This window comes from Peromyscus californicus, unplaced genomic scaffold, assembly GCF_007827085.1.
Source record: "Peromyscus californicus insignis strain IS unplaced genomic scaffold, ASM782708v3 Scaffold_15__1_contigs__length_86483966, whole genome shotgun sequence".
Classification (NCBI taxonomy): Eukaryota; Metazoa; Chordata; class Mammalia; order Rodentia; family Cricetidae; genus Peromyscus; species Peromyscus californicus.
The window spans coordinates 15,505,008-15,517,076 of record NW_026294447.1 but is presented as its reverse complement, the minus strand read 5'-3'; positions in this window follow the sequence as shown (position 1 = coordinate 15,517,076).

The following is a 12,069-nucleotide window of genomic DNA, read 5'->3' as shown; positions in this document are numbered from 1 at the left end:
CTGATGCAAAACACATGATTTCTTCCGTATTTAACAATACTCTGCACATAGGCAGGCTGTTTCCATCATGGCCGTCCAAGTTACTGTATAAGGGAAAGCAAGAAGCTGTGTTTATTAAACACCTTCTTGTAATCAGCCATACATTTGGAGAAATAACCATTGTACTAATGAGGTTTTGGAAAACGAATGAATGTAGAAACAAACACTGATTTTCTTTTTTTCTTTTCTGATAATCTTGTTGCTCTGGCCCAGAAAGTGTAGTCATTTGAGTACCAAATGATCCCTTCCAGGATAAATAGCTTCTGTGGGTCCAATTGTATGTTCTGGTATGTGTACCCACGGACTGGGAATAACATTAGGAAGAAAACAGAGAGGACTGAACATTTAATCTTATCCCAAAGATCAGAGACAGGGAAAGAAGGAAGTATACAGACCAAGGCTGGAAAGAGCAGTACTGACAGTGTTGGGGGGCAGATGTTCTTCAGTCCTATTCAGTCCTCATTATCACCAAGAGAGCCTTGTGACTGTGCTGGGAGAAGCCATTTACTATGCATTGCTATGCTGTGCCCCAGACAACAATCAAGAGCCATTTGCTCCAGCTCGCATATGACCTGATCTGATCAGAAACACTCTTCTGCTGATTCTAAATCTGTTTCCTGAAGGTGAGGATAAGACCATACTGTTTAAAGGAATATACAGTGTTGTCTCCCCTTGGACCATGAAACAAAAGGGTTTGTGACTGTGTCTTTCTATGCCACAGATGGTGGGAATGTACCTCAAAATATCATCACAGCATTTTCTTTGGATTTCTAATATATATACAGGCAACCAAATATTTGGTGTAGGTAGAAATGCTTTCCTCTTTCAACCCTGAAAACCTTCAGATCTGATGAATTCATGATTATACTGTAAGTCCTGTGCATGCAGAGGTTAATGCCAAAAGTGATTCAAAGAACACATTCAATCATATTAAGCCACCAATAACTTCCATTCATGCCACATACCAGTACATCTCTATTGGCTCCAAATGTATTCTATTTACAACTTCCCTTGAAAGGCTTTATTGAAAATTTACCAAAAAACTACTCATCATATCACAAAGAGACTGAAAACCTCTACCAGAGGCATACTGCCACTGTACCTAAAAAGGCTTGCAATGTGATTTGATAATTTAATAAAAATGGCTTAGCTATTTCACGTTGTCTGTGTTAAAGTAGGTAGTTTTACCAGGAGTAATCGATGAAAACATTTTTCTCAATGTCTCCTGGCAAGAAACTGTACCAGTGGCTGGAAATTCAGTGGGCATTCCTTCTTCATTTCTTCGGCAAGATCACTCAGGACTCTGTAATGATCGGCTTTAGGGATCTTATGCTTATGAAAACCAACCCTGCTTCTGTTTTGTGCATTGAAAGTTTGTTTCCTGCCAGACTCTCCGTGTTCTGAAAGCTGGTGGAGGTTTTTGACTACCTAGTACTGCCCCCATGTGGACCACAGGAGACACTGGTACGGGAAGCTACCTCCAGTCCATGTTTTACATCACAAGAGGAAAGTAAAAGCCTTGGTTTTTAAAATAATTTTTTACCCTACCCACCAATTTGAAGTCCTACGTGAACCAGAACTGTTTTCTAGTGTCAGTGTGAATCGGAAAATGTAGCTAGCTTGTAAGTATGGAAAAAAACAAAGCAAGAGAGGGAGGATTGGAAAAATCTAGGCCAGTGTTCACTCTCACCTGGGATTCTTGATTTTCTCCACCCAGAAGGTCAAATCTCAGCAGAATTGGTATGCAGATCACATACACAGCAAGTGCAGTTCCAGACTAGGGAATGTGCTAATTGGCTCACCTGCTTGAAGAACCAGGGTACCAGTCGGCTGGCGTGCAGTCTCTGAGGGAAGCGGGCTTAATGCAGGACAAAATGTTCTCGACACTGCACTGCCTCCCATGCCCGCTTCTTGCAAGCAGTCTGGCCAAACACAGTGGTGACTGGAGAAGGTTCATAATTATTCCCAGTTTGTAGGCTAATGTGTACATTTGGGATTTTAGAATGCTATTTAATTCAGAAGAAATTAAAATTAAAGCCATCACCCCTTCAGGCTTCTTTCATTGTGGGCCTCTACAGTGTTCCAAAGAGTGTTTTATATAGCATAATGCCTAAGAAGAAGGTAGGTTCTGGTAGCCATATTAACATGGTTTGAGCTTGTTCTCAGCATTAAGAACATGGCTAATGTTACTTCCCTTGCTGGACTGTGCAGGACAGGAAACAGCCATGTTAGAGACATGCATGCAGTCCCCTCTACTTCTGTCTCAGGAGTCCAACTCACTATGACTCTTTACCAAGATAGTTTCTGGAAGCATGAGTGCTTCAGGGAAACACACACACACACACACACACACACATACACACACACACACACACATACAATCTACAGTTTGTGAGTCACTGCTTTGTTCCAAGAGGGAGTGACATCCTCGGATCTTATTTTGAAAGGGAGCTATCTATCTGAATCCTACAGCCCTAGGTAATGGGACTAGAAACAGATGACAACCTTCCCCAGCTTGTTGATTAAACCCAATAACTTACCCTGGCTAATGAGGTAGAGGCTTTGCATGCTTCCCTTGCCTAATGTGACTCATTAAATGTACAATTATTAAATATCCTGATAATTGTGGTAGTCATAATAATGGTAATGATAGCCATGTGATGAAAAGGATGAAGGAAGAAAGCATTGTGGAGTGGGGATTCATTTTGGTAATGCAAATCACAGGAAGTCAGGACTGTCATGAGGCAGGTGCACAATGCATATGACTAGCAGCATATTCCTTTGCTTTATAATTTTAATAAAGTGAGGCATAGTAACTGAGATCAGAATATACAAAAAAACCCAAATTCCTATGCAATATGAATACCTTTCCCCAATGTCAGCTTGCATTTTGTCCTGAAGCTAGCAGAGAAACACTCAGCCTCAGCATTATAATCTACATTCTGCTGCAGTCCCTTACGTAGGAGAGTCAGATACCCTTGCGGAGCCATACACTGTATGTGAAAGCATGCCTTCAACTTTAACTAAGTGAAACTGCTTTCTCCCTCTCTCTACCAGGTTTATAGCTAAAAAGTTTTTCTTGCATGTGTCTTTTAACTCTTCTTTTGTCTTCAAGTTTGGAGCAGGGTGACAAAGATGTGAAACAAGATGTGAAAATGTCAGAGAATTCAAGGAAACAGTTTTGTAAATCTCACAAGAATTTGATAAGAATTTGAATTGTCAGCTTGTCCTATCACTAAGTTCTACAATCTCCTCAGAAACTTTTATGTCAGTCCTGTCCTACAATCAAACTTAATAAAATCAAAATGAACTTCTGATAAAAATTGGGTTTCATAGTTTCACCATGGAGTGTGCTCCTGTTTGCCTCTGTTTGATCAGCACTAGACACACCAGAAACAAAATCAAATTTCACCCACATTTTATTTCTCTCAGCTGTGCTTCTACCAGAGTGGGGGGGGGGGGGGGTTCTTTTCACAAATTTATAAAAGCAAGACCTGTGTTGACCTTGTGACCCTCCACATTGGAAACAAAATAGATAAATAGAATAGACTGGGCTTTAGAATTTGTGGCACTTTCTATTGCTGTAGGGAACGTGACATCCTGTTATCTCACGAGCACTCTCTTCTCTCTTCTTCCAACGCCAGTGCAAGTCTGATGAGCTCATGAGATGAACAGATGAGGAACTGTACTCTCAGGTTTCAACCCTGGTGGGTGATAACAGCCTGTTTGCATTTGCCTTATGTCTTTGAAGCTACACAATGGTGAAATGCCATCCTTCGCTGTCTATAAAATTATTGTGATGCCTTCAGAAGGCAGTGTGCTCATTCACACTAGTTTACCCTTTGTAGTCCAGGGCTTGGAACCTGGTGGCATTTGAAAGGACCTGCTCCAAAAAAAATTATTGCTCGTATGACAGTTTTGTGATGTTGAAGAGCTCAGAGTATGTCCTGCTGACCTGATTGTAACAACATTCCCCAATCTAGAACCTCTCTTGTCTTCTGAGGATTGGGTTATTCTCATACTTGAAAAAGTCTACATCGTGGGGACTGGGGAGGAATGTGGGGATCTGAGCAGATCTCAGAATAAATTTTCTCTGAAAATGACAGTACAATACCAGAATAATATTGATAATAATGGATTTAATGGGTTCCCAACTAATGTTGGCAGAGTATGGACAGGGATACATTTCTAGTTTAGAGGATACTATAGTGAATAACATGACAATACAAGAAAACTGAAGACCAGCAATCATACCTTTTTACTTAAAATAACTAGTATCATCCAACTGTTTGATATTAACCAAAGAGGGCCTGAAAGAAATTTTAGAAAGTCACAAGGTGTTCTATTCTCACAACTTGATACTTCTCTAAAAGTTCACCACAAGGTTAATAATGTATTCAGGAATTAGTTGTTTATTAATCATTCCTATTATACATAGGATGTAATACATACAGTTACATAGAACTAGATAGGTTAAGGGTATTCAATTCAATTAACCTACCTAATGAAAACAAACCAAATAAAGTGTGCCAATGGTCTTTGTTCCAATTTCATCATGAGTTATAAATTAGTATTAGTGAGTCAATTTTTTTTTAAAGCTTTCATTGTTTGGGTCCATCTGTTAAAATAAATTGCCATCTATGTTGGACCCATACAACGATGAAATCTGTGGGATAAATTTGCAAAATCAAACCAGCTACTGTTGCTGTAAGGGCAGAAATATTCTGGGTTTGTTTTGAATTAACACAGAAAAAAACAGCTTCTGAGTCTGTAAAGTCTTTGTCACAGCTGAGACATCACCACGAGGCCTGTAAATGCTTTCATATCAAGCCACCCACACAAAGAAAGAAAAAAAAATATTACAATATTAAAGGAAAAGAGACAAGAACTGAGTCCATGGATTTTTTTTTTAAATGTTTTCTGGAGAACACTATGGGTGAGATACTGATAATTGTTCTTGATCAACTGGATGAATGAAAGCAAATTTTAAAGCATGAACACTTCAGAGAGTTGACACCCCAGAGGGCTGCTATTGTTACATCAGTGACCATCTTGCCTAGGACAAGCTAAGGTTCTAAATCTAATACTTATTACAGCATCTGTACTAACTACCACATGATCCTGAGCTTACCGCTCAGTTCTTCCGTTCTTTTAAGTCATTCAATCACAAACTAAGTCTATTATTTCTTGTTTATTTGAAGATAGCTTGAGTAAGTGAAGACGATTATCTCAGCAGCATATTAATGCTATTTTCATGACAAAAATTATAAGAGAAATTGAAGAAAAGAAAAATACAAGTAAAATATCTACTCTTAAGTCCATGGGCTACATGAATGTGAATATGTTTTCAGTTGAGAGAAATATGGGAACATGTCTTTATATAGCTGTGACCTCTAACTACAACACTCCTAAAGTCATCAGAATTCACTCTCCTCTGTGCATATTTTGTAGTCTCACATTACAGAATCTTTAACTGGTCATAATGTCTCAATTAATTCTGCTTTAAAAATTAAGCCAATATGACAGTGGACTTTATTATCTCAACATAATACCATGTCTTACAGAAGAATACAGAATTTTAGTTATTAATTCTTCCTATCTAGTGTATAACAAGATAGCTAGTTCTTTAGTACAGAGATGATAATTGACAGACACAGCTGAGGACTAAGTTACAAAAAGTTCATGTTTGTCTTATGCAAATTGGTCAGAGCCATGCATTCTTACCACTTCCTTTTCTTTTTCAGTATTCCAAATTCTTTAGTCTTTTTAAGTCTTTGTATATTATTTTCTAACTCATAAAATGCAACTTGAAAATGTCTATATCTTTTAATAATTACATATGTGTATAGCATAGGGATTGGAGAACTGGCACAGCAGTTAAGAATATTTGCTGCTCTTGTAGAGTATTAGAATATCAGTATCCACATAATAGCTCAGAAAAAATTTGAAATTCTAGTTCCAAGGGGATATTATACAGTTTCTGATGGCACGGCACACTCTTTGTGTATGTAAATATATACAATAATATATGATGTAGGTATCTTTTAGGGAGAAGCTCTCAACTGTCATTATCAGTACTTCATCTAGTTGTGAGTCTCTGCATTAACTGTTATACTTTGCACAAAGCTCTGACAAAGGCTGAGAGTAGCATTAGTCTCTGGGAAGGAACATAAATATTTAGGAAGCAGTTTGCCTACATGTCCATTTAGCAAAGCATCATTAATGCATTCTACCATGGGCCCTGTGACCTCATCATCTACAGACTTTGACCAGATATATGGAACCAGGCCTGTGTCTACTCTCATGGAGCATGCTTCAAATACAAGGAGGAATTGGCTGGCTGCCCATATAATATATCATTGTTTGCTTAAGTCTCTACAAAAGCTGAAAAGCTGAGATTTAAAAGAAATGATTCTGTAACACAAACCATGAAGATGAGACTGGAGGTTTCCATTTGACCAATGAAGTATCTCTCTATGCCAGCACACTATCCAGTGATGGAGATTTGTGTGGTTCATTTGAGTAAATGAGATTGGAGAGTCTTATTTTCACTAAGAAGATGACCATTAGGAGAAGTCAATGGGGGTGATAGCAGTGGAGTCTGAGGATACGAAATGATTCAATTCCACTAAGAATGGACTATGAGAGTCCAAAAGCCTTGCTATGAAATCCTTAGGAGACTACGAGTTCAGAAACATCACTTCAGAAGCCTATGATCCTTGCAAGCCTTTAGATATGAGAGCTGATGATGACTAACGTCCTCCCAGATGGATTCCCAAGATGCCTTTCTCTGGCTACCTTAGAGTTTTACTCTTTACAGCCAATTTATTCTAAAACAAAGAAAGAAAGAAACAAACAAAATCCATTTCCACATTGGTAGCCTATAGTGTCTTAAATTACCCAGCCCTCTTTATTTAAAGTACAATAAAGGGTCTGAAAAATAAGGAAAGTAAGGAAATAAGGAAGTTAGAAAATTTGGGAACATCTCACTGTTCTTCTGGAAGTCTAAACTGGTCACTGTGACTATCTTCCTGATCCCTCAATGGATTCCATCATGGTCATTAATTTTTTGTGTGTCTGAGATGAGCTATATAAATTAGGACATTTTAAATAGGCTAAAAGCCACAATCAACCTAAGAAAGCTTGTAAAGGTAACAAGTGATCTACTTAATCTTGAAGCTTTGTAAGAACAATATGGAAACTGTATTAAAAATGGCTCCCATGGGCAGTCAGCAGAGCCTGGTACATTCAGTTGAGGCAAGTCGGGCCCTTCCCCCTGTACCAAGGCTGTGTAGGGTGTCCCACCATAGACACTGGGCTCCAAAAGGCCGATCATGCACCTGGGATGAATCCTGATCCCACTGCTAGCGGACCCTTAAGCAGTTCAAGTTAAACAACTGTCTCCCCTATGCAGAGGGCCTGGTCCAGTCCCATGCGGGCTCCACAGCTATTGGTCCACAGTTCATGGGTTCCCACCGGTTTGGTTTGGTTGTCTCTGAACGTTCCACCATCATGATCTTGATGCCCCTTGCCCGCAGAATCCCTCTTTACTCTCATCGACTGGACTCCTGGAGCTCGGCCTGGTACTTGGTTGTGGATCTCTGCATCTGGCTCCATCAGTTATTGAATGAAGGCTACCCCAGTTTGCTCATGGAGATTTCATCTATTTATGAAGAAAATCTTGAGCTAGAAAGGCCACCCTCATCTGTAGAAGCCAGAGTCAAATAACCTCCATTTCCAGAGACAAAGCAACACAAGGAAGAAAACATTTAAAACTCCTACGGAAATAAACGTCTCCTCAAAAACAAATAATAATCAGTACTCCTGTCAACAAAACAGAGACACCTCTCAATCAGAGTCACCAAGAGCTTGTTCCAGGAGATTGATTTCAAAGAAATTATTTACTTGTAAGATAAGCATTACTCCTGAAAAATGATTGCAAGGACTGAGTTCAAAGAGCTACAAAAGACTCCTCTCAATTTAGTTTAAAGAATGAGTAAGTACCAAGAAGGGGTGGGGAGAAAACATATAAAAACAAGTCAAAAAGACAAAAAATAAGAATAAAAATAAAAGTAAAAATGTAGGGCTGGGCTTAAGATTCTGCATTTTTATAAGCTTCCATTGGATTCTCAGAATAAGTTCCTGATGACAGAACAAATGCGTAAATGTTGAAGGGAAAAGTTTCCTGAAGAAAGGGGAGAAACCCTTGAATATTATTCAGCAAGCAGATCCTACAGACAATTGCCACTCTGCTTATCTGTCAGTTACATTTTGAGAAGCAAGGCTGAAAATGGAGGGGTTCTTGTTCAGCTAAACAGCCATTGGCACTTACTTTTTTCCAGGATAGCCAAACAAAACATGCTAAAACCACAAAACTCAATAATTTGTAAGCTATGTGGCTTTAAGCTACATTTAATTCATCAAAGTTTTAATGTCTTAATTTGTAAAATGGTGAAAATATGTGTGTTGAGAATTAGGATCTATGGGAATGATATTAATTTTTCCTTTCAGTATGGAAATCAGAAAATGTTTATTAAATAGTATGCAATTTCCTGTAAGTGCTACATAAGAAATAGATAATATTTATCCTCAGTTTATAAATCAATAGGAAATATATAGTTGCTTGTTACCTTAAAACAGTATGGTATATAATAAGAAACTACATTGAGGAATAAAAAGAAAATACTTTGGAATGTAAAGGAAGGCAGGTTAGAAAAAAGGAAGAAGAAGAAATAGGTAGAGAAATTAGAGTAAGATTTTAAAAGGACTAAGAGGACATCATATTTGGGGGAAAGAACTATTCACCAGTTGGAGAAGACTGGTCCTGTTGTGTGAACTAGAGGTAAAAGCTTACAACAAACATGGTAGAGTGAGAAGCTGTGGCCTTTTAATGACATTTCCAGAATTCTAACATAACTGAATCTGGGAGAAGATGAGGCTTGCTGTTCCTAGAATGTAAAGGCTCTCTGTACCATGCTGGACCTTAGAGTGACTGTATCTCCCATTAAAAGCTCTTATCAAACCTTTCCATGGCCATCCTCTATCTCATGCATAAATCTGCAATGCTAGTATAAATATCAAGCCCATAGGAAGTTCTCAATATATTCCTGATGACAGAATGAATGGAGAGAATGAGTTTCCTGCAGAAAGGGGAGAAAGCCTGATACAGTATCTAACAGGCAGAGCCTATAGACAGTTGCCCCTCTGCTTTTCCCACAATGACCGTAGCCATATGAGCTCTTTAGCATAAATGTAATCCTCAGAATGACACCAAGCAATTTTTTTTATTTGGAATGATTGGTACATTATGCAACAAAACAACCATCCCATTATGCAATCCATTGTGTGCATTCCATTTGGCCTCCCTGTGATTCAATCTCTTCCTGGTGCTTAAGATGGTAAAGGTTGCAAGAAACCATTATACTCTAAGCAGATTGGGATCATCAGATGAAAACTGTGTTGTGTCAGCATTGCAGCCACCCTAGCCTTTAATGCAAAGTTCAGCAATGTAGCTTGCAGCTTCTAGTTGATTAGAACAGCTTCCTAGACCAGGACTTCTGCTTTCAGAACACTCATCAGCACACAGATGCTTGTTTACACAAAGAAGAGGAAAGGCCCAAAGTCTCCAGTGAACAATATGATTTTAATACAGAGTCTGCTTATACCTCACTTCATTATCATTCCGTCTATTGATTTCCTCAGGATTCTGCACATGCACATGTATTGGAATACCTTTATTAGTCTTCCAGGCACTCCAAAAAACCATAAACACAATAATTAGGAACACCCACAAAAGAACAATTGTACTTTTCTAGAGTTACTTAATGACTCTACTGTTTAGCTTTTTGTCAACTTGACACAAGCTAGAGATATCCGAGAAGAGAGAATCACAATAAAAAATAAGTCTCCATAAGATTGGCCTGAAAGCAAGTTTGTGTGGGAATTTTCCTAATTTGTGACTGATGTGGGAGGGCCCAGCCCATTGTGAATAGTACCATCCCTGGACAAACAACCCTAAAATATATAAGAAAGCAGTCTGAGAAAGTGACAAGGAGCAAGTTAGTAAGCAGAGTTCCTACATGGTCTCTGCATCAGTTCTTCTCTTCAGGTTCCTGCCTTGTGTTCCTGCCCTGACTTCTCTGGATGGAGTACAAGCTATAAAGTGAAATACATCTTTTACTCCCAATTGCTTTTGGTATGGTATTTTATCACAGCAATAGAAACCCTAAATAAGAAATCAGTTTTCATTTGATATTTAACTAGATAGAAAACAAAGGCTTCTTCCTTTTTCCTCAATGAATTAGGGACACACTCTTCCATACATTCACAATGCTCAGTGAATAGGAAACCTGATTTTCCATTCAGAAGTTGAAAACTTGGGTCACATACAGAAAACTTCCCTTCAAGCATTACTTACCAATGCAATAAAAGTGATGTGAGTGCATTCATGCATTCAACTGCCCCTCTTCCTATCTCTGCCTACTGAGCATGTACAGGTAATGTTGATAATGTACAAAATAGATTGTCTGGAAGAAAGCATCCTTTTTCTATGTGGGAGTTGAAGATGTGTCTTATGGCAGAAATAGTTTTTAAAATGATATAAAATACAGGGTTAAATAACAATTTAGTTAATGATTCCTGATGTTTTGGAAAACACATCAACAAATTCTCAGTTTCTTACCAAGTACAACTCCCATCAACTAGAAGAAGGTACCTGAAACACTGATCATCGCAATGACATGACAAGCCCTGACAGAGAACCAATGCTGGTCAAGTTACAGAAATGAGGCACACCACCACTTTGTCTCATCTTTTCTATGCTGTGTGGGTGAGGCTACATGACAGTTTATGAAGCAGTTGTAATATAATAGACTTCAATTCCAGACTTGTTAATTTTGTGAGTTTAGGATATTATTTTAGTCTCTCTGAGCCTAAGTTTCCTCTCCAAAAATATTGACTACCATTATTGTTTAATGAATCTGTAAACTCCAAGAACAAATTCATGTTGGTTTCATTCACCTTTATATTCCTGGCTAGACTTATAAACACCACCCCCATTTATACAAATGTGCAATGGGAAAGATTTCTGAAGATCTGGAGGCTAGAGAAGAACTTTAAAGAAAGGGTAGAATATCAATATGTCAAGAAGCATGAAGGAAACTAGTATCTAAGGAACAAGAGTTTGTAGAAAATGAAAATCAAGCTTAGGAAAGCTGTGGACTAGAGAAAAGAAGCCAGATGGAAAGACAAGTTGTGTCCAAACTAGTCTGGCATTAGAAAAAAGGCTAAGATCATCCCATCTATATTCATTCTGTAAAGAAAGACAGCTAAAGCTCAGAGCAATTTTATAATTCATGAAGAAAGGTACTTGGCATTGCTGGAACTGCAACCCATATTGTCTGACATGATCTTCATTGATCACTAGGGAACTAAACAGAAGAAAATGTTGAGAGGCCAACACGAATTAATTTGGCAGAGCTATCCATTCAGAGACTGCATACATCATGAAGATTTATGTCTGTTAACTATGGGATATGGTCAGAATGATATTGCCTGGAAGGTACCCTTGGGGTCATGGCCATGGAGAGTGAGGTCACAAAACAAGCACTATAGGTCAGCAAGGGCAACTCTCCAGGGCATAGAATCATCCCAAGATAATTTAGAGAGAAACAGAACCCTATCGTGCTGATAAGTAGGAGAGTACTGGGCAACTACTTTAAGTGGAGACTGGATGAGAAAGTGTTCTTCCTCCCAGGAAATGACACTCTGTGTGCATGCCCCACACCACCGGAAAGAGAAGGCTACTCAGATAATGCACTCGAATTTTTAGAGTGGGAACTGGGGAACAGTGAAGACAGTATAGTCTCTGGATACTACTATCACTCACAGCATCCACCTCTTAGAGTTTGTGGCTCTGACTTACTTTTGGCCTCATTTTATAATGCAATAATAACTAATAGTTAACTAGGAGTAACTCTAGTCTCTTGACTCTCATTATCTTATTTCTTACACTTGATATTCTCTTACTCA